This window comes from Mustela nigripes, chromosome 13, assembly GCF_022355385.1.
Source record: "Mustela nigripes isolate SB6536 chromosome 13, MUSNIG.SB6536, whole genome shotgun sequence".
NCBI classification, from domain to species: Eukaryota; Metazoa; Chordata; class Mammalia; order Carnivora; family Mustelidae; genus Mustela; species Mustela nigripes.
Window position 1 is genome coordinate 61,634,133 of NC_081569.1, and position 25,717 is coordinate 61,659,849.

The 25,717-nt window shown below is 38.5% G+C and overlaps 1 protein-coding gene across 1 annotated transcript in view; it reads right to left on the bottom strand.

Moving 5' to 3' along the window:
* TTBK2 (tau tubulin kinase 2) overlaps positions 1-25,415 on the bottom strand; it is a 177,395-nt gene extending 151,980 nt beyond the window's left edge. Inside the window, exon 1 of the mRNA XM_059372637.1 lies at positions 25,328-25,415. The gene's annotated coding sequence lies outside the window, so the exon portion shown is untranslated. The remainder of the gene's footprint in view (positions 1-25,327) is intronic.
* Positions 25,416-25,717: the final 302 nt, after the last annotated feature.

Below are 25,717 nucleotides of genomic sequence, written 5' to 3' on the forward strand. Positions count from 1 at the left end.
ACTCATGTCTTCTCTCCATTTTTTTTTAAGATTTTATTTATTTATTTGACAGAGATCACAAGTAGGCAGAGAGGCAAGCAGAGAGAGAGGAGGAAGCAGGCTCCCTGCTGAGCAGAGAGCCCGATGCGGGACTCGATCCCAGGACCCCGAGATCATGACCCGAGCCGAAGGCAGCGGCTTAACCCACTGAGCCACCACTCAGGCGCCCTTCTCTCCATTTTTTAATTGGGTTATTGTTTTTGGGGTGTTACATTATATCAGTTCTTTATATATTTTAGATACTTAAATCCTTTATCAGATAAGCCATTTGCAAATACTTTCTCCTATTCAGTTTTAGTTTTGTTGATTGTTTCCTTGGCTGTGCTGAGACTTTTTGTTTTGTCATTGGTTTTTGCTTTTATTTCTCTTGCCTGGATGAATAAACATCTTTTTAAATTCTACAATCTGAACTTCTACAATTCTTTTTTTCAATAAAAAAGATTTATTTATTTGACAGAGAGAGAGAGAGCACAAGTAGGAGAAGCATCAGACAGAGGGAGAGGGAGAAGCAGGCTCCCTGCTAAGTAGGGAGCTGGATGTGGGCTAGACCTGAGCCGAAGGCAGATGCCTAACCAACTGAGGCACCCAGACGTCCCCAATCATTCTTTCAATAAACATTTGATGAAGACTCTGCCAAAACTGCCAAAAACTGTGGGAATACTAAATATACTAAATATACTAAATATACTAATACTAATACTAATACTAATATACTAATATACTAATACTAAACAGTCACTAGCCTGTAGGACATGAATGGCTCTAGAAAAGACTTCTCAAAGATGATGCTATTGAAAGAATACCTACATGAACTGAAATATATTAAGAGGAGACCTGTACAGCTGGTGGAAAGTTTGGGATTGAATTAGTTAGTGATTAGGGAACTAACCAACCAAACACACAAACAAATGAAAAAAATCATTAGCTCCAGGAAAAACAAAAAATAATATAGGACAGAAAAGACACTCACCACTCTTATCTCTATCTATATAAATAGTAAATTTCACCTACGTGTCAAAGCATTCACAGAGTCAAGAAAACTTGAAGTCTGGGGCACCTGGGTGGCTCAGTCATTAAGTGTCTGCTTTCAGCTCAGGTCATGATCCCAGGGCTCTGGGATTGAGCCCTGCATGCACTGGGGTTCCCTGCTCAGCAGGAAGCCAACTTCTCCCTCTCCCATTCCCCTGCTTGTGTTCCCTCTCTTTCCATCTCTCTCTCTCTCTCTCTCTGTCAAATAAATAAATAAATAAAATCTTAAAAGAAGGAGAAGAAAACTTAAAAGTCTGAATACTGTCATAACCAAAATTAAGATACAATATTTCTAGAAAAATAGCATCTATGGTAGGAATGCGGTAAGTAGTGAAAACACTAAACCCTCATCTTCCACAGTGGAAAGCCAACAAATTATGACTTAAAAAGTTAAAAATTAAGCAGCAGCAAAATGGCTTACTAGTTGGAGATATGGAGCTAAACACTGGAAGAATCAGGAAAAAGTTCAAATGAGTATTTCTGCAGAGTTCGAAACAGGGCAGGGTGGGAGGACAGAAAACTGTTCAGAAAACTGTTCTTTTCTAGAATTAAGTGTAGAGAATCATTCAATTTTATATGCATAAACTGATTAAAAATAAAAAATAAATTTAAGGGGCATCTGGGTGGCCCTGTCAATTAAGCATCCCACTCTTGATTTGGGCTCAGGTCATAATCTTAGGATCATCAGATAGAGCTTCACATTGGGCTAAATACTGGGCATGGAAGATTCTTTCCCTCTTGCTCTCTGCTCACTCTCACTTGCATGCTTTTTCTCTCTAAAAACATAAAAAGTAAAAAATTTTAAAAAACAACTTGTAAGACATTTAAACATGAAAAGTTCATGTTTTAAGTGAAAGCTATGAAACAGCATATATGTATGATCCCATTTGTATTTTAGAAAGTGTGCACACTGAGGTGACTGGGTGGCTCAGTCAGTTAAGCATCTGGCTCTTGGGTTAAGTTCAGATCCATGATCTCAGGGTCCTGAAATCAAGCCCCATGTCAGGTTCCACGGTCAGCATGGAGTCCCTCTCCCTCTGCTCTTCCCCTTGTGCTTGCTCACTTGCTCTCCCTCCCTCCTGAATAAAGTCTTTAAAAAAAAAAAATGTGTGCACATTAATTACAATACAGAAAAAACCTGAGTGATGTTTACCAACTATTAACATATTAACAAATACATGTCTACATAAAAGAATTAATTTCTTGGAGAAGATTCCTGTGACTTTATAATAGCAAGTATGTAGCTTTACAATAAGAAGAAAAACATCATTTTTAAAAGTTAAAATTTTCAACCCTTACATATATGGTCAAATGATTTTCGACAAGGGTACCAAAACCCATTCCAAGGGGAAAGGACAACCTTTTTAACAAATGCTGTTGGGAAGCAAGATATTCACATGCAAAAGAATGAATCTGGATCCTCACTTTATACCAGATAGAAAAATTTACTGAAAAGGGACCAAAGACCTAAGTGCAAGACTAAACTACAAAACTTTTAGAAGACTACGTAAGTAAAAAGCTTCATGACATTGAATTGGCAATGATTTCTTGGATGAAACACCAAAACAGAAGAAAAAAAAAAAAAAACAGATAAATTGGACTTTATAAAAACTAAAAACTTTTGTGGATCAAAGGACACTATCAACAGAATGAAAGGGCATGGAATGGGAGAAAATACCTCTAAATCATATCTCATTAAGGGTTAATATCTAGAGCGTATAAAGAGCTACAATTCAACAACAAAATAACAAACAACATTATCTTAAAATGGGCAAACGGGGTTGTGGGGACACCTGGGTGGCTCAGTCAGTTAAGCCTCTGACTCTTGATCTCACATTAAGTCATCATCTCAGGGTCATGAGTTCTAGCCCTGTGTTGGCCTCCACACTGAGCATGGAGCCTACTTATATAAATAAATAAATAAATAAATAAACAGGCAAACATCTTGAATAGACATTTTTCCAAAGAAAATATGCAAATGGTCCATAAGCACATGAAAAGATGCTCAACAGCGGGAGGAGTCAAGATGGCGGAGAAGTAGCAGGCTGAGACTACTTCAGCTAGCCGGAGATCAGCTAGATAGCTTATCTAAAGATTGCAAACACCTGAAAATCCATCGGCAGATCGAAGAGAAGAAGAACAGCAATTCTGGAAACAGAAAAACAACCACTTTCTGAAAGGTAGGACCTGCGAAGTGAATCCAAAGCGACGGGAAGATAGACCCCGGGGGGAGGGGCCGGCTCCCGGCAAGCGGTGGAGCAACGGCGCACAAAATCAGGACTTTTAAAAGTCTGTTCCGCTGAGGGACATCGCTCCAGAGGCTAAACCGGGGCGAAACCCACGCGGGGTCAGCGTGGCCTCAGGTTCCGCTAGGTCACAGAAGGATCGGGGGTGTCTGAGTGTCGCAGAGCTTGTGGGTATTGGAACGGGAAAGCCGGCTACAGAGAGAGCCGACAGTAAGCTCGCAGCTCGGGGTGACCTTGAACCGGTCGCAGGCTTGGTGAGCTCAGAGCACGGCCGGAGGTCAGGCACACGGGAGTGACTGGGCGCTGTTCTCTGAGGGCGCACTGAGGATTGCGGCCCTGGGCTCTCGGCTCCTCTGGGCCAGAGACCAGGAGGCCGCCATTTGTATTCCCGTCCTCCGGAACTCTATGGAAAGCGCTCAGGGAACAAAAGCTCCTGAAAGCAAACCTGAGCGGATTACTCACCCCGGCCCCTGGTAAGGGAGGTGTAATTTCGCCTGGGGCAGACACTTGAGAATCACTACAACAGGCCCCTCCCCCAGAAGATCAACAAGAAATCCAGCCGAGACCAAGTTCACCTACCAAGGAGTGCGGTTTCAATACCAAGGAGAGCAGCAGAATTCCAGAGGAGGAGAAAGCAAAGCATGGAACTCATGGCTTTTTCGTTGTGATTTTTTTTAGTCTTGCAGTTAATTTAATTTTTTTCTTTTTCATTTTTTGTTTTTTTTCTCGCCTTCAGGTAAAATTTTTTTTAAACTGTTACCTTTTTCTTTTTTAACGATTTTTTACTAGTTTATCTAATATATATATTTTTTCTTTTTTACATTTTTCTTAGGTGTTTTCTTTTTTTTTTAATTCTTTTTTTTCTTTTTTTCTTTTTTTTTTCTTTTTCTTTCTTTCTTCCTTTTTGAACCTCTTTTTATCCCCTTTTTCCCCCCTCACAATTTTGGATCTCTTCTAATTTGGTTAAAGCGTATTTTCCTGGGGTTGTTGCCACCATTTTAGTATTTTACTTGCCCCTTCATATACTCTTATCTGGACAAAATGACAAGACGGAAAAATTCAACACAAAAAAAAGAACAAGAGGCAGTACCAAAGGCTAGGGACCTAATCAATACAGACATTGGTAATATGTCAGATCTAGAGTTCAGAATGACAATTCTAAAGGTTCTAGCTGGGCTCGAAAAAGGCATGGAAGATATGAGAGAAACCCTCTCGAGAGATATAAAAGCCCTTTCTGGAGAAATAAAAGAACTAAAATCTAACCAAGTTGAAATCAAAAAAGCTATTAATGAGGTGAAATCAAAAATGGAGGCTCTCACTGCTAGGATAAATGAGGCAGAAGAAAGAATTAGTGATATAGAAGACCAAATGACAGAGAATAAAGAAGCTGAGCAAAAGAGGGACAAACAGCTACTGGACCATGAGGGGAGAATTCGAGAGATAAGTGACACCATAAGACGAAACAACATTAGAATAATTGGGATTCCAGAAGAAGAAGAAAGAGAGAGGGGAGCAGAAGGTATACTGGAGAGAATTATTGGGGAGAATTTCCCCAATACGGCAAAGGGAACGAGCATCAAAATTCAGGAGGTTCAGAGAATGCCCCTCAAAATCAATAAGAATAGGCCCACACCCCGTCACCTAATAGTAAAATTTACAAGTCTCAGTGACAAAGAGAAAATCCTGACAGCAGCCCGGGAAAAGAAGTCTGTAACATACAATGGTAAAAATATTAGATTGGCAGCTGACTTATCCACAGAGACCTGGCAGGCCAGAAAGAGCTGGCATGATATTTTCAGAGCACTAAACGAGAAAAACATGCAGCCAAGAATACTATATCCAGCTAGGCTATCATTGAAAATAGAAGGAGAGATTAAAAGCTTCCAGGACAAACAACAACTGAAAGAATTTGCAAACACCAAACCAGCTCTACAGGAAATCTTGAAAGGGGTCCTCTAAGCAAAGAGAGAGCCTACAAGTGGTAGATCAGAAAGGAACAGAGACCATATACAGTAACAGTCACCTTACAGGCAATACAATGGCCCTAAATTCATATCTCTCAATAGTTACCCTGAATGTTAATGGGCTAAATGCCCCTGTCAAAAGACACAGGGTATCAGAATGGATAAAAAAACAAAATCCATCTATATGTTGCCTCCAAGAAACTCATTTTAAGCCCGAAGACACCTCCAGATTTAAAGTGAGGGGGTGGAAAAGAATTTACCATGCTAATGGACATCAGAAGAAAGCAGGAGTGGCAATCCTTATATCAGATCAATTAGATTTTAAGCCAAAAACTATAATAAGAGATGAGGAAGGACACTATATCATACTCAAAGGGTCTGTCCAACAAGAAGATTTAACAATTTTAAGTATCTATGCCCCCAACGTGGGAGCAGCCAACTATATAAACCAATTAATAACAAAATCAAAGAAACACATCAACAATCATACAATAATAGTAGGGGACTTTAACACTCCCCTCACTGAAATGGACAGATCATCCAAGCAAAAGATCAGCAAGGAAATAAAGGCCTTAAACGACACACTGGACCAGATGGACATCACAGATATATTCAGAACATTTCATCCCAAAGCAACAGAATACACATTCTTCTCTAGTGCACATGGAACATTCTCCAGAATAGATCACATCCTTGGTCCTAAATCAGGACTCAACCGGTATCAAAAGATTGGGATCATTCCCTGCATATTTTCAGACCACAATGCTCTAAAGCTAGAACTCAACCACAAAAGGAAGTTTGAAAAGAATCCAAATACATGGAGACTAAACAGCATCCTTCTAAAGAATGAATGGGTCAACCGGGAAATTAAAGAAGAATTGAAAAAAATCATGGAAACAAATGATAATGAAAATACAACAGTTCAAAATCTGTGGGACACAACAAAGGCAGTCCTGAGAAGAAAATATATAGCGGTACAAGCCTTTCTCAAGAAACAAGAAAGGTCTCAGGTACACAACCTAACCCTACACCTAAAGGAGCTGGAGAAAGAACAAGAAAGAAACCCTAAGCCCAGCAGGAGAAGAGAAATCATAAAGATCAGAGCAGAAATCAATGAAATAGAAACCAAAAAAAACAATAGAACAAATCAACGAAACTAGGAGCTGGTTCTTTGAAAGAATTAATAAAATTGATAAACCCCTGGCCCGACTTATCAAAAAGAAAAGAGAAAGGACCCAAATAAATAAAATCATGAATGAAAGAGGAGAGATCACAACTAACACCAAAGAAATACAAACTATTATAAGAACATACTATGAGCAACTCTACGGCAATAAATTTGACAATCTGGAAGAAATGGATGCATTCCTAGAAACATATAAACTACCACAACTGAACCAGGAAGAAATAGAAAGCCTGAACAGACCCATAACCAGTAAGGAGATTGAAACAGTCATTAAAAATCTCCAAACAAACAAAAGCCCAGGGCCAGACGGCTTCCCGGGGGAATTCTACCAAACATTTAAAGAAGAACTAATTCCTATTCTCCTGAAACTGTTCCAAAAAATAGAAATGGAAGGAAAACTTCCAAACTCATTTTATGAGGCCAGCATCACCTTGATCCCAAAACCAGACAAGGATCCCACCAAAAAAGAGAGCTATAGACCAATATCCTTGATGAACACAGATGCGAAAATACTCAACAAAATACTAGCCAATAGGATTCAACAGTACATTAAAAAGATTATCCACCACGACCAAGTGGGATTTATTCCGGGGCTGCAAGGTTGGTTCAACATCCACAAATCAGTCAATGTGATACAACACATCAATAAAAGTAAGAACAAGAACCATATGATACTCTCAATAGATGCTGAAAAAGCATTTGACAAAGTACAGCATCCCTTCCTGATCAAAACTCTTCAAAGTGTAGGGATAGAGGGCACATACCTCAATATCATCAAAGCCATCTATGAAAAACCCACCGCAAATATCATTCTCAATGGAGAAAAACTGAAAGCTTTTCCGCTAAGGTCAGGAACACGGCAGGGATGTCCATTATCACCACTGCTATTCAACATAGTACTAGAGGTGCTAGCCTCAGCAATCAGACAACAAAAGGAAATTAAAGGCATCCAAATCGGCAAAGAAGAAGTCAAATTATCACTCTTCGCAGATGATATGATACTATATGTGGAAAACCCAAAAGACTCCACTCCAAAACTGCTAGAACTTGTACAGGAATTCAGTAAAGTGTCAGGATATAAAATCAATGCACAAATCAGTTGCATTTCTCTACACCAACAACAAGACAGAAGAAAGAGAAATTAAGGAGTCCATCCCATTTACAATTGCACCCCAAACCATAAGATACCTAGGAATAAACCTAACCAAAGAGGCTAAGAATCTATACTCAGAAAACTATAAAGTACTCATGAAAGAAATTGAGGAAGACACAAAGAAATGGAAAAATGTTCCATGCTCCTGCATTGGAAGAACAAATATTGTGAAAATGTCTATGCTACCTAAAGCAATCTACACATTTAATGCAATTCCTATCAAAGTACCATCCATCTATTTCAAAGAAATGGAACAAATAATGCTAAAATTTATATGGAACCAGAAAAGACCTCGAATAGCCAAAGGGATATTGAAAAAGAAAGCCAAAGTTGGTGGCATCACAATTCCGGACTTCAAGCTCTATTACAAAGCTGTCATCATCAAGACAGCATGGTACTGGCACAAAAACAGACACATAGATCAATGGAACAGAATAGAGAGCCCAGAAATAGACCCTCAACTCTATGGTCAACTAATCTTCGACAAAGCAAGAAAGAATGTCCAATGGAAAAAAGACAGCCTCTTCAATAAATGGTGCTGGGAAAATCGGACAGCCACATGCAGAAAAATGAAATTGGACCATTTCCTTACACCACACACAAAAATAGACTCAAAATGGATGAAGGACCTCAATGTGCGAAAGGAATCCATCAAAATTCTTGAGGAGAACACAGGCAGCAACCTCTTCGACCTCAGCCGCAGCAACATCTTCCTAGGAACAACGCCAAAGGCAAGGGAAGCAAGGGCAAAAATGAACTATTGGGATTTCATCAAGATCAAAAGCTTTTGCACAGCAAAGGAAACAGTTAACAAAATCAAAAGACAACTGACAGAATGGGAGAAGATATTTGCAAACGACATATCAGATAAAGGACTAGTGTCCAGAATCTATAAAGAACTTAGCAAACTCAACACCCAAAGAACAAATAATCCAATCAAGAAATGGGCAGAGGACATGAACAGACATTTCTGCAAAGAAGACATCCAGGTGGCCAACAGACACATGAAAAAGTGCTCCATATCACTCGGCATCAGGGAAATACAAATCAAAACCACAATGAGATATCACCTCACACCAGTCAGAATGGCTAAAATCAACAAGTCAGGAAATGACAGATGCTGGCGAGGATGCGGAGAAAGGGGAACCCTCCTACACTGTTGGTGGGAATGCAAGCTGGTGCAGCCACTCTGGAAAACAGCATGGAGGTTCCTCAAAATGTTGAAAATAGAACTGCCCTATGACCCAGCAATTGCACTATTGGGTATTTACCCTAAAGATACAAACGTAGTGATCCAAAGGGGCATGTTTATAGCAGCAATGTCCACAATAGCCAAACTATGGAAAAAACTAAGATGTCCATCAACAGATGAATGGATCAAGAAGATGTGGTATATATACACAATGGAATACTATGCAGCCATCAAAAGAAATGAAATCTTGCCATTTGCGACAACATGGATGGAACTAGAGCGTATCATGCTTAGCGAAATAAGTCAAGCAGCGAAAGACAACTATCATATGATCTCCCTGATATGAGGAAGTGGTGATGCAACATGGGGGCTTAAGTGGGTACGAGAAGAATAAATGAAACAAGATGGGATTGGGAGGGAGACAAACCATAAGTGACTCTTAATCTCACAAAACAAACTGAGGGTTGCTGGGGGGAGGGGGTTTGGGAGAAGGGGGTGGTATTATGGACATTGGGGAGGGTATGTGCTTTGGTGAGTGCTGTGAAGTGTGTAAACCTTGGTGATTCACAGACCTGTACCCCTGGGGATAAAATATATGTTTATAAAAAATAAAAAAAAAGCATAAAAAAATATGTATGCAAGTGTAAAGCAATGACATTGTTATTATTTACTGAGATTATTAAAGTGCTGTATAAGTTTTAAAAAAAAAAAAGAAAAGATGCTCAACATCATTAATTATTAGGGAACTACAAATCAAACCACTAACTACTTTATGTGTATTAGAATGAGAATTATAAACACACACACACACACAATAACTGCTGGCAAAGAAGAGAAACTGGAAATTTGTGCATTGCTGATATTAATGTAAAATGGTGTAACTACTACAGGAAACAGTATTGGAGGTTGCCCCAAAACTAAAACATAGAATTAAAATATGCTCAAGCAATGCCACTTCTGAGTATTATCCAAAAGAATTCAAAGTAAGGAGTCAAAAACATATTTGTACACTGGGGCGCCTAGGTGGCTCAGTGAGTTAAAGCCTCTGCCTTCTGCTCGGGTCACAATCCCAGGGTCCTGGGATCGAGCCCCGCATCAGGCTGTCTGCTCAGCAGGGAGCCTGCCTCCCCCCCCCACCGCCGCCTGCCTCTCTGCCTACTTGTGATCTCTGTCAACAAAATAAAATCTTAAAAAAAAGAAAAATATTTGTACACCAATGTCCATAGCAGCGTTATTCACAATAGCAGAGAGATGGAAGGAAACAAGTGTCGATCCCAAGTGACAGATGAGTAGATAAACAAAATGTAGTACGTACATACAATGCCACATTATTCAATCTTAAAAGGAAGGAAATTCTCAAACACATCAAAGATGAATGAACCTTGAAGACATTATGCTAAATGAAATAAGCCAGTCACTAAAGGTCAAATATATGATTCCATTTATAACAGGGACCTAGACTAGGCAAATTCATAGAGACAGAAAAGTAGTTTCTGTCTGGTGGTTGTCAGGAGCTGCAAGGACAGGATAACAGAGATTCATTGTTTACTGTATATAGAATTTCATTTCAGAAAAATGAAAAAGTTCAGGTGGTGATATATGCACAACGATGTTAATGTTCTTAATGCCACTGAACTGTCCACTTAAAAATGGTTAAAATGGTAAATCTTATATGTATTTTACCACAATAAAAATTTTTTAAATACTACCAGGTACCCTTCAGATATAACTACAAAAGCCAAATAATTTTCACTGTCTCATTCTGAATTGCCAGGAACAAAGCAGTAACCTATAATGGAGTCCTTCACAGAACACTGAAATAAATCTAAGAATACACCTGTTCCAACTGGGAAGTGAACCCTAGGGGAAAAGCCCAGAATCCCATAAGCCACCAAGGCATACTATACTACTTCTAAAATGGCTCTCAATGATACCCCATCTGATGCTTTCTATCACCCCTACCCCCGAGTATAGGTGAATCTAGCAGTTTGCCTCTAATGAACAGAATACAGCAAACATGAAGGGAAGTCACTTCCCAGATGTATTATAAAAGACTGCAATGCCTATCTTGCTGACATTCTCTCTCTTTGGCTCTTCCCATTTGCTTACTCTGATAAAACAAGCTGCCATGCTGCCCCCAGGAAAGGTTCATATGGCAAGGATTACAATTCTGCTAACAGAATTAAGTAATTCCACTTATAATAGGTACCAACAGCTAGCAGAGAACTGAGGTCCTTGGTCCAGCCACTCATAATGAACTGAATCATATCATCAGACTCAGCTTGTAAACAGATCCTTTTCCAGCTGAACCATGTGACAACTACAGCCTACCTTGATTGCAGCCTGTGATTGACCCTAAAACAGAGTACCTAGCCGAGTTACAAACCAAAATCTTGACTTACATACACTGTGAGATAATAAATGTTGTTGTTCTAAAACACTAAATTTTGGGTAATTTGTTATGCTGCAATATACAACCTATAAACTAGACTTCAATGGCATGGGATAATAGTTTCTCAAAGTTGTACATGAGTTGTACACAGGTTCTCTTTGATTCTACATCACTGATTATATCTTTAAAAAAATTAATGTAATTTGACTGCAGTATCAATGCTGTCAAATAATTGGAATTCATTTTTTCAGTAATGCTAATAAGTTAAAAATAATCTTGATACAAAAAAACTAGATACTGCAAGAAAAAAAATTAAATAAATTCCTCCTTGACAATATCCTTATTGACCTAAAATACAGAGTAAATAGCATACTGATAAATTCAGACAATAATTCTAAATGTGGAGGTGTTGTCAAAACAGACCCAAAGATTATGAAAATATGGACAAAACATAGTAAATGGAGATTGAATTTGCCAAATAACATGTGGTAAACACTGAAACATTTACTAGATAGAAAAAGATTGAGAAGCAAGTAGCCAACAAATAACACTGACAATCCCCACGACTATAAATCCCTTGACGATGAAGACCATATCATAATCACATATCCTCTGCCATAATCAAAAAAAGATTAACTTTGCAGTTCATCAATAGATATTTGGTAAAGTTAAATGATGAGCTGAAAATGAGATATCAAGCTATAATTTAAAAGGCATATAGATTCACATACACAAATATAACAAAGATGAGAGGAAAAGGAGGAAAAAAAGGAAAATGAAAATAAGAATGATATTTGGGGCACCTGAGTGGCTCAGAGGGTTAAGCCTCTGCCTTCGGCTCCGGTCATGATCTCAGAGTCCTGGGATCAAGCCCTGCGTTGGGCTCTCTGCTCAGTGGGGAGCCTGTTTCCCCTTCTCTCTGCCTGCCTCTCTGCCTACTTGTGATCTCTCTCTCTCTCTGTCAAATAAATACATAAATAAAATCTTTGAAAATAAGAATGTTAAGAGGCACAATGGCAAATGGATAAAAAAATTGTGTAAGAATTCCATAAGCATAAGCCAAACCAAACCACACCTAAAAAAGAGAACTCCCTATAAGAGAAAATAACATAATACTGCTGTGTGTTTATTGCCTTCTAACCCCAGGGACTTCTCATAAAATAGACATTAAGACCAGACTACCTAGATTCAGATCCTGGCTGTGTAATCTAAGGCCCATTACTTAACTTTTCTGGGCCTCAATTTCCTCATCTATAAGAAAAAGATAATAATGGTGTCTATCTAAGGATTAAAAGTGATAATATTTGATATATGTAAAGTGTTTATTTATCTGCCTAGCACATAAGTATGCTCAATAAATGGCTGTCATTACCTAGTAAATCATACTGTATGCTTCTTAGCCAAAAGAAAGAGAAATTGTCATATCCACAGACATACTACTGCCCAAAACAGACCCTATACAGCTTGCATGCTGATGAAAAGAAATTATGTTTGCATGGAGGTCTTGAATTTAAACCTATTATACAACTACTACTTATCAAAATCTAAACAAAAATTTATCAGCAAGAGAAAATTACTACTCTACAACTGTGATTACAAATTAAATTACAGCATTTGCACTGTTACAGTTTTGCTTTTAAAGTTAATAGAAAAATTAGCTGATCAAAAAGGGAATAAAAATAAACCAATGACACCTACTATTTCCAGATTGGAAACAGTATAAATTAGTTCCTAAATGTGTCTTGACTTGAAGCAAATTTTGAGAACCCGCCCACATGAAGGAAGGAAGCATTATCATAGTGACTATCAAAGGATAAATTATTTAAAAATAAAAATGTAAAGACTCATACACTGCTGGTAGCAATGCACTTTGGAAAATAGTTCTGTTATATAAAGCTGAAAATATGCTTACCCCACAACCCAACAACTCTTTTCCCAGGTATATATCCTAAAAACACTTTTCTCATGTGTACCAGGAAACATACAAAAATATGTTCATAGCCATACCATCCATAAACACCAAAGCTAAAAACAACCCAAATGTTCAGCAAGAAAAGAATGAAAAAAGCGCAGTATATTCACAGAGGTTAAAAAAAAAAAAAGTAGGGGCACCTGGGTGGCTCAGTGGGTTAAAGCCTCTGCCTTCAGCTCAGGTCATGACCCCAGGGTCCTGGGATCGAGCCCCGCATCGGGCTCTCTGCTCTGCAGAGAGTCTGCTTCCCCCTCTCTCTGCTTACCTCTTTGCCTATTTGTAATCTCCATCTGTCAAATAAATAAATAAAATCTTAAAAAAAAAAGTGTTGTATCCTACTACTATTGTAGCAAATTATCACAAAATTAGTGGCAAAACAACACAAATTTAAAATCTTACAGTTCTATAGATCCAAAGTCTAGGCTTCTAATGGGGATAAAATCAAGGTGTCAGCAAGGCAATGATTCTTCTGGAGTCTATGAGGTAGAATCCCTTTTCCAGTTTTAGAAGCTTCCTGGATTCTTTGGCTCATGGACCCATCCTCCATGTTCTGAGCTAGTAGTGTACCATCTTCAAATCTCTCTCTCTGACCTTTGCTTCCATCATCACCGGTCTTTATTTATGCCTCCCTCTTACAGGTCCCTTGTGACTACAGTGAACCAATCTGAATAATCAGGGATAATCTTCCCACCTAAAAAGCCTTAACTTAATACAACCATGAAGGCCCTTTCATCATATAAGGTAACACACTCACAGTCTACAGGGATTAGAGCATGAATATCTTTGAGGGACTATTTTCTACCTACTACAAAAACTATTAAAATGAAAATGAAGAAACTACTTCAACACTGAACTATAAGAACACATCTCACATACAACATTGAAAAAAATCAAGCAAGACAGACATATACATACAATATAAGTCCTTTTATATGAATTCCAAAAATAAGTAAAACTAAATTATATAAATAGGGATGCAAATACAGGTAGTAAGTCTATAAAGAAAACCAAGGACATGACTTTTCACAGAAATCACAAGAATAGATTCCTTTGGGGTAAAGAGGGATAAGATAAGGAAGGGGTTTCTGAGATGAGGGTAATATTCTATTTCTTAACTATTTATAATTATTTGTTAAACTGCCCAATTAAGTTTTATGTAGTCTGTAACTGATATGTCTTATAATAAGACATATTGAACCAGAGGCATATGAACCAGAGGCAAGGATAACCAGAAACAGAATATCTAGCAGTGTGACAGCTCAGCAAGAGACTGTTCCATCTACACAAAGGTGAAAAGCCAGTTAACCTATGAGTTGGGCATTGGGCAGAAATCGAGGTTCACAATAAAGAAACAAGCCTAGAAACATATACATAATTTAAATGTCTTCCTAATAGATTATAAATTTCTTGAGGTCAAAAGCAGATTTCTTCTCATTTTTGTACTTAGTACCTAGTATAATACCAACTACAGAACAATCTTTCTAATAAATGTTTAATTACTGGAAGAATGAATGAAACTTCTCTCACCTCCTATACAGCTGACTGAAATTAAGTCATCCTCCAGCAAATAACTGAGAGCTGATTTGAAAATACAACATACATTCAATAAATTGCTACTAATACACAGAAGAGTAGATAGAAGTATAATGGAGGTTTTACCCTCAACGAGTTTACGATCAGGGAAAGAAAATGTAAACAATTATTTCCAAATTATTCTTTGAAATAGAACACATAATACAAAAACAGAAACTGACATTAATTCTCTGGACTTAAAAGACAAAAAATATAAAAAGTTAATAAACATCAAATTATAAGGGCCAAGTACATATGACACATCAGAAGTGCAGGAGGTTTACCTGGACTAGGACAATCAAGTTTCTTAGAGGAGGTGGATAGGATTTACAATGGTCCCATAGATTGCAAAATAGCCACAAATTCCTCCCATTCCTGTATACACACCTCTTTACATTGTGATCTTGCTTCATCTCCCATCAAGAGGTAGAGTTTCTTTCTCCATCCTAGAAACCGGGCTTGGCCCTGTGACTTGTTTTGACCAATGGGATATTAGCAAATATGACCAGAAACTTGAAAAGTACTTAAACACTGAACTTGCCCTCTTTTGCTGGTTTTAGAATCTAGACTGTGAAAAAAAAAAAAAAATGAAGATAGAGGACTACCTCATGAAAGTGAGCCCAGACAACAACCAAAAAAGAACCACTCAGTTGGGTTCAAACCACCAATCCAAAGAACAGTTATCCAACAAACTCTTGTTTTAGCCTCTGGACTTTGGGGTGTTTTGTCTGAAGGCAAAAGCTAACTGAGCAGCTAAGCAAAGACACAGAAGAGGAAATGAACACAACAAACAAGTGCATGGGAAAAATGAATGTGTGCATTAGTCTAAATTGACTAAGATTAATCTAAAATAGTTTTGATCTATAGAGAAAGAATACATAGGTGTGAAAGGTAAAGTTCAGACTGTAAAAACCAGGCCAGGAAGAAAAATGAACTCATTCTATTTCAGTAGGCAAAGGAAAGCCACTGAAGGACTTCAGAGCTGGGGGAGGATACAAAGCAAGAGGAAAGGAAGACCAGTTAGAACTACTATTATCTAGATATGTGAAGTAATAAAATTTTATTTGGCAGGGAAGCTAGACAATTCACAAAATAAATAAGTGTGGTTTTTATAAGTAGTGTCATATATAGTTTATGTTAGATTCTGTTCTAACAGAAAAATAGAAAAATTATTTTAAAGATTTATTTATTTATTTATTTGAGAGAGAGACACCACACACGTGTGAGTGCCCATGAGCAGGGGGAGGAGCAGAGGGCAAAAGAGACAAGCAGACCTCCCACTAAGCTTGATCCCAGGACCATCTAGCAGATGACTGAAATCATGACTGAGCCAAAATCAGAGTCAGGTGGTAAACCAACAGGCCATCCAGGTGCCCCAGGAAAATTATTTTTACCTACAATTTTAATCCCAATGGAAAGAATGCTAGCATTAATCATCAGAAAAACTCATGACGTGTCTAAAGAATGTAGAAGATATTTTTGAAACTTTATTTGGGCATAAAGATAATACACAGATTTCTAATGACAGCATAGCTGTGAAATATGACTCCTCTTTGTTTGAGATTTAAATTTTCTCACCAGACAACTGAAGTTCCTGGTATAATAAAGTAATAGAGGGGCGCCTGGGTGGCTCAGTGGGTTGGACCTCTGCCTTCGGCTCAGGTCGTGATCTCAGGATCCTGGGATTGAGCCCTGCGTCGGGCTCTCGGCTCGGCGGGGAGCCTGCTTCCCCCTCTCTCTCTGCCTGCCTCTCTGCCTGCTTGTGATCTCTGTCTGTCAAATAAATAAATAAAATATTTAAAAAAATAAAAATAAAAAAATAAAGTAATAGAGATCAGACTTACCCTCCTACCTTCAACAACTAACAAAAAAAGACAATGGATTTTAGACACTACAGAAAACAGGAACTACAGAACAGGGATCCATGAGAAAAGAGAAATAAATAAGGCAAACCTTACAACTGCCCCCAATTCACCATTTGAAAGGGAATTTCCAGAACACAGCACAGGAAAGGGGAACAAACAGAGCCCAGCAGTCTCACTGAGTTGAGGAGACAAAATTCAGAGTTCTAGGGAATCAAAACAGGACAAGAAGGGAGGACAGATCAACACAAAGAATGAGCTGTGGATATCTAAAAAGGCGGATCATTCCCCTTGAAATTCTGGCTGAGTTTATAAGTGTATGTGTGGAAGGAAGTGAAGTGATCAAAGCCAGGTTCAAATCACTGGAGAGGGGTAGGCAGCACAATCTCTGATACTCAAATAAGGCTGCAAATAGTTTGCATACTCACCAGAGTGAAAAAGACCTTCAAAAACATCCAGGGCATTGAAAGAGAATACTTTGATACTTAAATATTTTCAAGTAACTTAACTGTCTTCCAAAATAAACCCTGAAAAGATTTAAAGGAATAAAAAAAAATCCTAGCACATAATAACATAAAATCATAATGCCTAGCACGCAAACAAATTACCGGGGATGCAAATAAGGAGAAATATCAGTCAGTAAAAACAGACCCAAGTCAAAGCATTCTTGAGAAAGGAAAACAAAGATGGAGGTATTACAAACCCAGATTTCAAGATCTATTACAAAGCTACAATAATCAAACCAGTATGGTATTGGCACAAAAACAGACACATAGATCAAAGAAACAAAATAGAGAACCCAGAAATAAAACCACACACTTATGGTCAATTAATCTAAAACAAAAAGAGCAAGATTATACAATGGAGAAAAAATGGTCTCCTCAGTACATGGTGCAGGGAAAACTAGACAGCTACATGCAAAAGAATGAAACTGGACCAGTTTCTTACACCATATACAAAAATGAACTCAAAATGGATTAAAGACCTAACTGTGAGACTTGAAACCATAAAACTCCTAGAAGAAAACACAGGCAGTAATCTCTCTGACATTAGCCTTAGCAACATTTTTCTAGATAGGTCTCTGCAGGAAGGGAACAGGAAATAAAAAATAAACTATTGAGACTACACCAAAATAAAAAGCTTTTGCACAATGAAGGAGACCATCAACAAAACAAAAAGGCAACCAACTGAATGGGAGAAGATATTTGCAAATGATGTATCTGATAAGGAGTTAATATCCAAAGTATATAAAGAACTTACAAAACTCAATGGCAAAAAAAACCCAAATAATCCAATTTAAAAATGGACAGAGATCCTAAATAGACATTTTTCCAGAGAATACATACAGATGGCCAACAGACACCTGAGAAGACATTCAAAATCACTAATTATTAGGGAAATGTAAATTAAAACCACAATGAGGAATCACTTTATACCCATCAGAATGGCTAGCATTAAAAAGATAAGAAATAACAAGTGTTAGCAAGGATGTGGAGAAAAAGGAATCATCTAACACTAATGGTGTAATGCAATTTGGTACAGCCACTGTGGAAAACAGTATGGACAGTTCTCAAAAAACTAAAACTAGAAATACCATATGATCCAATAATTCCACCAGTAGGTATTTACCCAAAGAAAATGAAAACATTAATTCAAAAAGATATGTGCACCCCGTGTTTACTGAAGCATTACCTACAATAGCCAAGATATGGAAGCAAACTAAGTATCCAACAAGAGGTGAATGAATAAAGAAGAACTTATACAGATGGAATAATATGGAATGTGGAATATTACTCATCCATAAAAGCATGAGATCTTGTCAACAGTGACAACATGGATAGACCTTAAGAGTATTATGCTAAGTGAAATAAGTCAGAGAAAGGCTAATACCATATGATTTCACTTATATGTGGAATCTAAAAAAATAAAAAAACAAATTAAAAAAAATCAGATCCACAAAAACAAAGAACAAGCTAAGCTGCTGGTTGCCACAGGGGAGGGCAGTGGTGGGATGGGCAAAATGGATGAAGGGAGTGAGAGGTACAGGATTCTAGTAATGGAATTAATCATTCATGGAGATGAAAGGTTAAGCATAGGAAATATAGTCAACGGTATTGTAATAGCACTGCATGGTAACAGATGGGAGCTACATTTGTGATGAGCATAGTACAACTCTAGGTTTTCTTAGCACTATGTGGTACACACCGGAAACTAATGTAACACTGTGTATCAATTATACTTTAAGGAAAAGGAAGGAAAGAGGGAGGGACGAGGAACAGAAGGAAGCAGAGAAAGAAGAAAGGGAGAAAGAAAAAAGAAAGAAAGGGAGGGAGGGATAGATAGACAAAGAGAGGAAGGAAGGAAAGAAGGAAGGAAGGAGGGAGGGAAGGGAGGGAAAGGGAGCAGAAGGGAAGGAAGAAAGAAAAGGAAAGGAACTGAAAGGGGAAAGGAGGAAAAGAAAAAAGAAAAAAAAAGTAAAATCACGCCCAGAAAAGACACAGATGACAGAATTGATAGACAAGGAATTCTAGACATGAGAACTATATATCTGAGATTAAAAAACAAAAAAACCAACACTGTATAGGGTTAACACCAGATTAGCTACCACAGAAGAAGGAATTAGTGAACTTCAAGATAGAGGAAAAAACTACCCAAAATTAAACATACAGAGAAAAAGAAACCAAACCAACATAGTATCAGTTAGCTATGTGCTAAAATCAAAAAGCCTAACATACATGTAACTGGAGTCCCAGAAGGAAAGAACAGATTGTTTACACTTTTACTTTGTTGTCAGTTACTGTAACCATACTGTGTTATATAAAGTTTCTCTCCACTTTAAGTAGATATTTTAATTTCTAGATACACCTATTGGGCCCAGAAAAATTCCATGTTTGGGGAGAAAAAAATCTAAAGAGAAAATGTCTTAAATTTTTTTAAATCTTATGAAAACTATAAATATGCCTAACACCCCCTATTAAAGTGAAAGATCAGATGCTTTCAAAGTAATATGCTCTATTATGTAAATAGTATTTGGAATACATATTCTGTATTCCAACTATAGATTATAGTTAGGTACAGAGTGGCTATCTCATGTATCTCAAAACTCAAAACAATATATTTTTCACATAATAAATAAACTCAATTCTGGTTTTAAACAAGCTGAGTTACAAAAATTATCAGAGACTACATAACAGGTAAGTTTTTCAAGACATCTAATAATATCAACATAAACAACAGAAATAAGAGTCAAGAACAGGATAAACCCCACGTGATTTTGTTTTTGTTTTACCCCACAGGTTTTAGCAAGACTCTCTCAAAAGAGTTATTAAAAAGTGATGAAGGGTGTGGACATTGGGGAGGGTATGTGCTATGGTGAGTGCTGTGAAGTGTGTAAACCTGGCAATTCACAGACCTGTACCTCTGGGGATAAAAATACATAATATGTTTATAAAAAAATAAAACAAATTAATAATTAAAAAAAACATTTGCAACTAAAAAAAAAAAAAATTTGATCAAGGGGCACCTGGGTGGCACAGTGGGTTAAAGCCTCTGCCTTCGGCTCAGGTAATGATCCTGGGGTCCTGGGATCAAGCCCCACATCGGGCTTTCTGTTCAGCAGGAAGCCTGCTTCCTCCTCTCTCTCTCTGCCTGCCTCTCTGTCTACTTGTGATCTCTGTTAAATAAAAAAATAAAATCTTAAAAAAAAAAAGTGATGAAGATTTTTGCATAACCCTACTTGCTGACAGCAAAATGAAAGGAACATTCAGTCACCACTTATACTTCGTTCAAATGTTCCTTCTAAACTTTTACAGGAGGTAAATTACACTTAAAGGAGCACGGAAGCTCTCTGGGTTCAGTAAATATATTCAAGAAGGTAAGAAACTTTATAAGTCAGTATGGTTACAAATACTGACAACAGGATAAAAGTGTAAACAACAACCTAGTTCTCTTTTCCCTGACTACCACACTAACAACTACAGAAGTACAGTGTTAACTTACATGTCCAGATTATAATGAAATTATTAAACAAGACCATTCCTTGGATAAAATCTTCTGTAACCATATCAACCAAACAAAGCATTATATCTACCATCTTCCCATTAAGACAAGGAAAATATCAATACAGGAAACATCTCTGTAATGATCTCCATTGTAATTATTTTTAAGTATATTAATTTCCCTTATTAAAAATAGCAAAACTGAAGGGAAAAGAGATTAAGTAATCTAAGGTCCTATGATATGTTACAGTAGAAATGAGAATACATTAAAATCTCTTCTTGAGGGGCGCCTGGGTGGCTCAGTGGGTTAAGCCTCTGCCTTTGGCTCAGGTTATGATCCCAGGGTCCTGGGACGGGGCCCCACATTGGGCTCTCTGCTCAGCAGGGAGCCTGCTTCCTCCTCTCTCTCTGCCTGCCTCTCTGCCTCTTGTGATCTCTGTCAAATAAATAAATAAAATCTTTAAAAACAAAAAAAAAAATCTCATCTTGATGTATATTAACACTTTATATTCATTTGTTTTAAAATCATTTATTGGGCGCCTGGGTGGCTCAGAGGGTTAAGCCTCTGCCTTCTGCTCAGGTCATGATCTTAGGGTCCTGAGATCGAGTTCCGCATCAGGTTCTCTGCTCAGCAGGGAGCCCGCTTCCCCCTCTTTCTCTGCCTGCCTCTCTGCCTACTTGTCATCTTTCTCTGTCAAATAAATAAATAAATAAATCTTTAAAAAAAAATCAAGAACATATAAAATAATAATCACAAAGAGAAAAATAATTATGTCTACCATAGTCAGAGAACATAAATATAGATCAAGAAATCTGCTTAAAAATCATGTGCTTAAAAGATGAAATTGTCTGGCATAACTAATATTCACATTATGTAAATAATTTAATTTCAATCTGTATTTTGAAGACTTTTTTTTTTTTAAGTAATGTCTACACCCAGCGAGGGGTTCAAACTCACAACACTGAGTTTGAGAGTCACATGTTCTACCAGCTGAGCCAGTCAGGTGTCCCTCAATCTGTATTTTAAATCTGCAATCAAAACTCACCAGATCTGGGGCGCCTGGGTGGCTCAGTGGGTTAAAGCTTCTGCCTTCGGCTCAGGTCATGATCCCGGAGTCCTGGGATCGAGCCCCACATCGGGCTCTCTGCTCGGCAGAGAGCCTGCTTCCTCCTCTCTCTCTGCCTGCCTCTCTGCCTACTTGTGATCTCTGTCCGTCAAATAAATAAATAAACAAAATCTTAAAAAAAAAAACTCACCAGATGTTAAGGAAGATAGAAACTTTTTTTAAGGATTTGTATTTGCTATTTTCTTAATATACATTATTTTATATTATTTTTTAAAGATTTATTTATTTACTTGAGAGAGTGCAAGCGTGGGAGAGAGCACCAAGGAAGGGGGAAAAGCTGACTCTTCAACTGAGCAGAGAGCCCAATGAAGGGCTCGATCCCAGAACCCTGGGCTCACAAACCGAGCCAAAGGCTAACATTTAACCAGTGAGCCACCTAGATGTCCTAGAAGATAGAAACTTTTGAGTGGTTATACTGTATGTGTTGTACATATGCTGAAACTTCAGCTCTAAAAACCCCAACTTTTTTGTATAGACTTAAAGGCTCTTGTATCAAATATGGAAGTCTGACATTTAATCTGAAAGCACTGAGTACTTAGAAAATAAAAGCTATAAAAGCACTTTTGACACAAGGATTCTATCCACTAAAGCCTGGAGAAGGGGGTGTATACTACTTGCATCACTATCCTTTACAATATACTGGATAACAAAAAAGTTTAGTTTCAAAAATTTGTAAATACTGAAGATGTCCTGCAATACTGCTAATCAAGTAAACTGACAACCCTCCAGCTATATTTTGAGTATTTCTCAAAAACCTCAAAAAAGAGGAGAAAAAAAGAATACATGAGTAGAATATGTTTGAGTAACATATGCTCAAATTACTTTTTTAAAAGGATTTATTTATTTGAAGTTTTATTTAAGTAATCTCTACACCAAACGTGGGGTTCTACCTCATGACCCTGAGATCAAGAGTTGCACGTTTGTCCGACTGAGCCAGTCAGACACCTCATATGCTCAAATTCTAAAGCTGCTGGCCACATATCTATAAATTTATTTATTTATTTATTTATTTGGAGACAGAGCACAAGTGGGAGAGGGCCAGAGGGAGCGAGAGAAAGAGAATATTAGGCAGTCTCCATGCTCAGTGTGAAGCCTGACACAGAGCTGGATCTCACAACCCTGAATATCATGACCCGAGCTGAAATCAAGTGGGAAGCATAACCAACTGAGCCACCCAGGTGCCCCTAAATAATTTTTTATAGGAGTTTTCTTTTTTTTTTTTTAAGTGGAGAAGAAGTAAGCTACATTCTCCATAAATTCTCAAAGGTTGTTTTCTTTTGTGAATCAATTCAGCCCACACCAGTTCAATAATGGTCACTAAACATTTTCCCTTATATACAGCCTTTTTTTTTAAGGCAAAAAACATTAACTCACAGAGTTTCTAAGGATTAGGAATCTAAGAGTGTCTTAGTGGTTCTAGGTCAAAGCCTCTCATGAATGGCAGTCAAATTGTCATCTCTGTATATAACTTTTTAAAGTTATAAAACAAAGAATTAACTGCCCCTGCCAAAGTTAAATTTCATGGTCATGGTGAAGTAAGCTCCATTATATTTGTTCACATTGAAGAACCAACAATCTATCACTAATTCTCTCATTTTAGTGCATTTTTTATGTAAAATACCTTCAAAATTGTCTAAATTACACAAACTTTACTTCTAACACTACATTTAAATATATCTGAAGTCCTACATAATTGAGTTCAATTTGCTAAAGCAAATGAGCCTAATCTTACGAAGATTTCCTGAGGCATTAAGATAATCAATATTTTAAATTTTTTTAAAATTTTATTTATTTATATGACAGAGAGAGGCACAGCAAGAGAGGGAACAAAAGTAGGGGGAGTGGTAGAGGGAGAAGCAGGTTCCCCACTGAGCAGGGAGCCCAGCGGGGCTGGATCTTCATGACCTGAGCCGAAGGTTCAGCATGCTTAACGACTGACGTACCCAGGCATGCTTATAATCAGTATTTTTTAAAGTCAAAAAAGACACAAAATCTGAAGTCATATGCAATACAATAGAGTATGCACTAAATTATGCATTAACCATAATACAAGATAATGAGCGAGATATATTATTCTTAGCCCCCTACTGAAGATCAAGTTTGTTTGAATTTACTATTAGAAATTAAATTAAATAAGCTAGCGACTTTATGTGTCTAACACTGAAAAAGGAAAAAAACATTTCTTAACATCCTATCATAAAGGAAAAGTGCTAGAGAAACTTCCCTTCATAAGCATGCCTCAAACATCCCCTACAGTGCCTTGATAAAAATGTATCATACAGGAAAACATAAGCTTTTAAATTAGATTCCTTATGGTATCTTTTCAATTTGAATAAATTACAATATGCCACAGAAGTCCCTGGAGTTAATATTAATAGAGTTAATATTAATTTTTCAAGATTACTCCTAATACTAGTATTTATCATTATTACTACTTCTTTGTAAGAAATAATACATGGCGTCCAGCTCCCTAAATACTTTACAATCAATCACCTATCTCCCCTTTCCCGGAAATAGAATGTTGACTCTATACCATTTAGCCAAAAGAAAACAGCAAACACATCTTTATGGTCTATTCTGGCAAATCAGTGTTTAGAAACCAATGCAACTGTTACTAATGGCTCAGAACCAAACACTGTAACAAAACACACTGAGTGGATCCTCCCTGTGTGTGTACATGCGCCCATTCATAATAACGTGATCCTCATGCATGCATTCAAAATCTCAGTTTCTACTGAATACCAGAACACCTCTACATAATACACAGCTTATAAGAAAACTGCCCTCTTTAATGTTCAAAGAAAGAACAATTTCTACAGCTAAGGATGAGAAGAGTTCATACCGGGATTGCTGCCACCTATCAACTTTAATTCAAAGCAAAGTACAACTCAATGTCATTTTTACCTCTAACGCTGCCACGCTGAAACAAAATTAACTTCCCTGTGCGATAAAGTATCCTGGCATCCCAATGGATTATTTTCTTCCCTGATTTGACATTACATATGTGTGGAGTCTTTTGTCCCTCCCACAGCATCCCAGAGTGTCAACAGCGTCTTAGTAAAGGCAAATGACGGGCAAATCCCTCAGGTCATTACTTCGCACCCTAAGTACCAAAAAGTCATGGCCTTCATGCCGTTACTACACAGGAACACTGCATAGTCCCATTACCCCTTCTATTATATTTGGGGAAGCGGGGTGCGAAAGAAGCGCTCCGTGTATCCGGAGAATGCTGTGTTCAGTCCTGGTACCAGAAGCAGCACGAATACAAGTAATATGTGGGTCACCCACAGAGAGAGAAACAGTGGAAGCTTCGTGACCCTCCAAGTTCAGTGAAGACACCAAAAGCTTCTCAGGAAACGGGGCACAAGCCTTCGGGGAAAGGAGCAGAAGCAGAAGGTCTCCGAGGTGGAGTGACTACATCTGGCACAAGCCCAGGGCGTGGGCAGCGACTGAGGAGTGTCTCGTACCCTTCCCCTCCGCACCAGGGTCGGTCACTCCGCGAGGGGTGCGGCCGAAGGAGGGGGTTAAGACTGGGAGAGGGCGGGGCCCGGGGCACCCCAGCGGCGCCCTGGGGGTTCGGGGGGGTGTGTCCTACCTGGGCCGTGGCGGACGCAGGGATTTCGGGCGGAGGGCTCGGATCCAGCTCAGGGCCAGGACCCGCAGGGATCAACCCTCAGCAAGCGGGACCGCCGCCGCCTGCCCATCCCCCGCCGCCGACTGCGGCGGGACCCGAGCGCGGCTTCGTGGGCCGGCCGGCTTGGTAGTCCCCTCGGGTACCGTCCGCGTTTACTGGCGGCGGCGGCGGCTGCTGTTAATGCTGCTGCTGGCCACCCCCCGCCGCTGCTCTTGTACCAGCCCCTGCTCCTCCTCCTGCCGCCGCCGCCGCCACCTCGTCCCCACCGCTCCCATCGCCGCTGCGGCGACTACTGCAGCGCCCGCTGACCCGACCCGACGTTATTCTCCCCCTTCGCAACCGAACACAGCC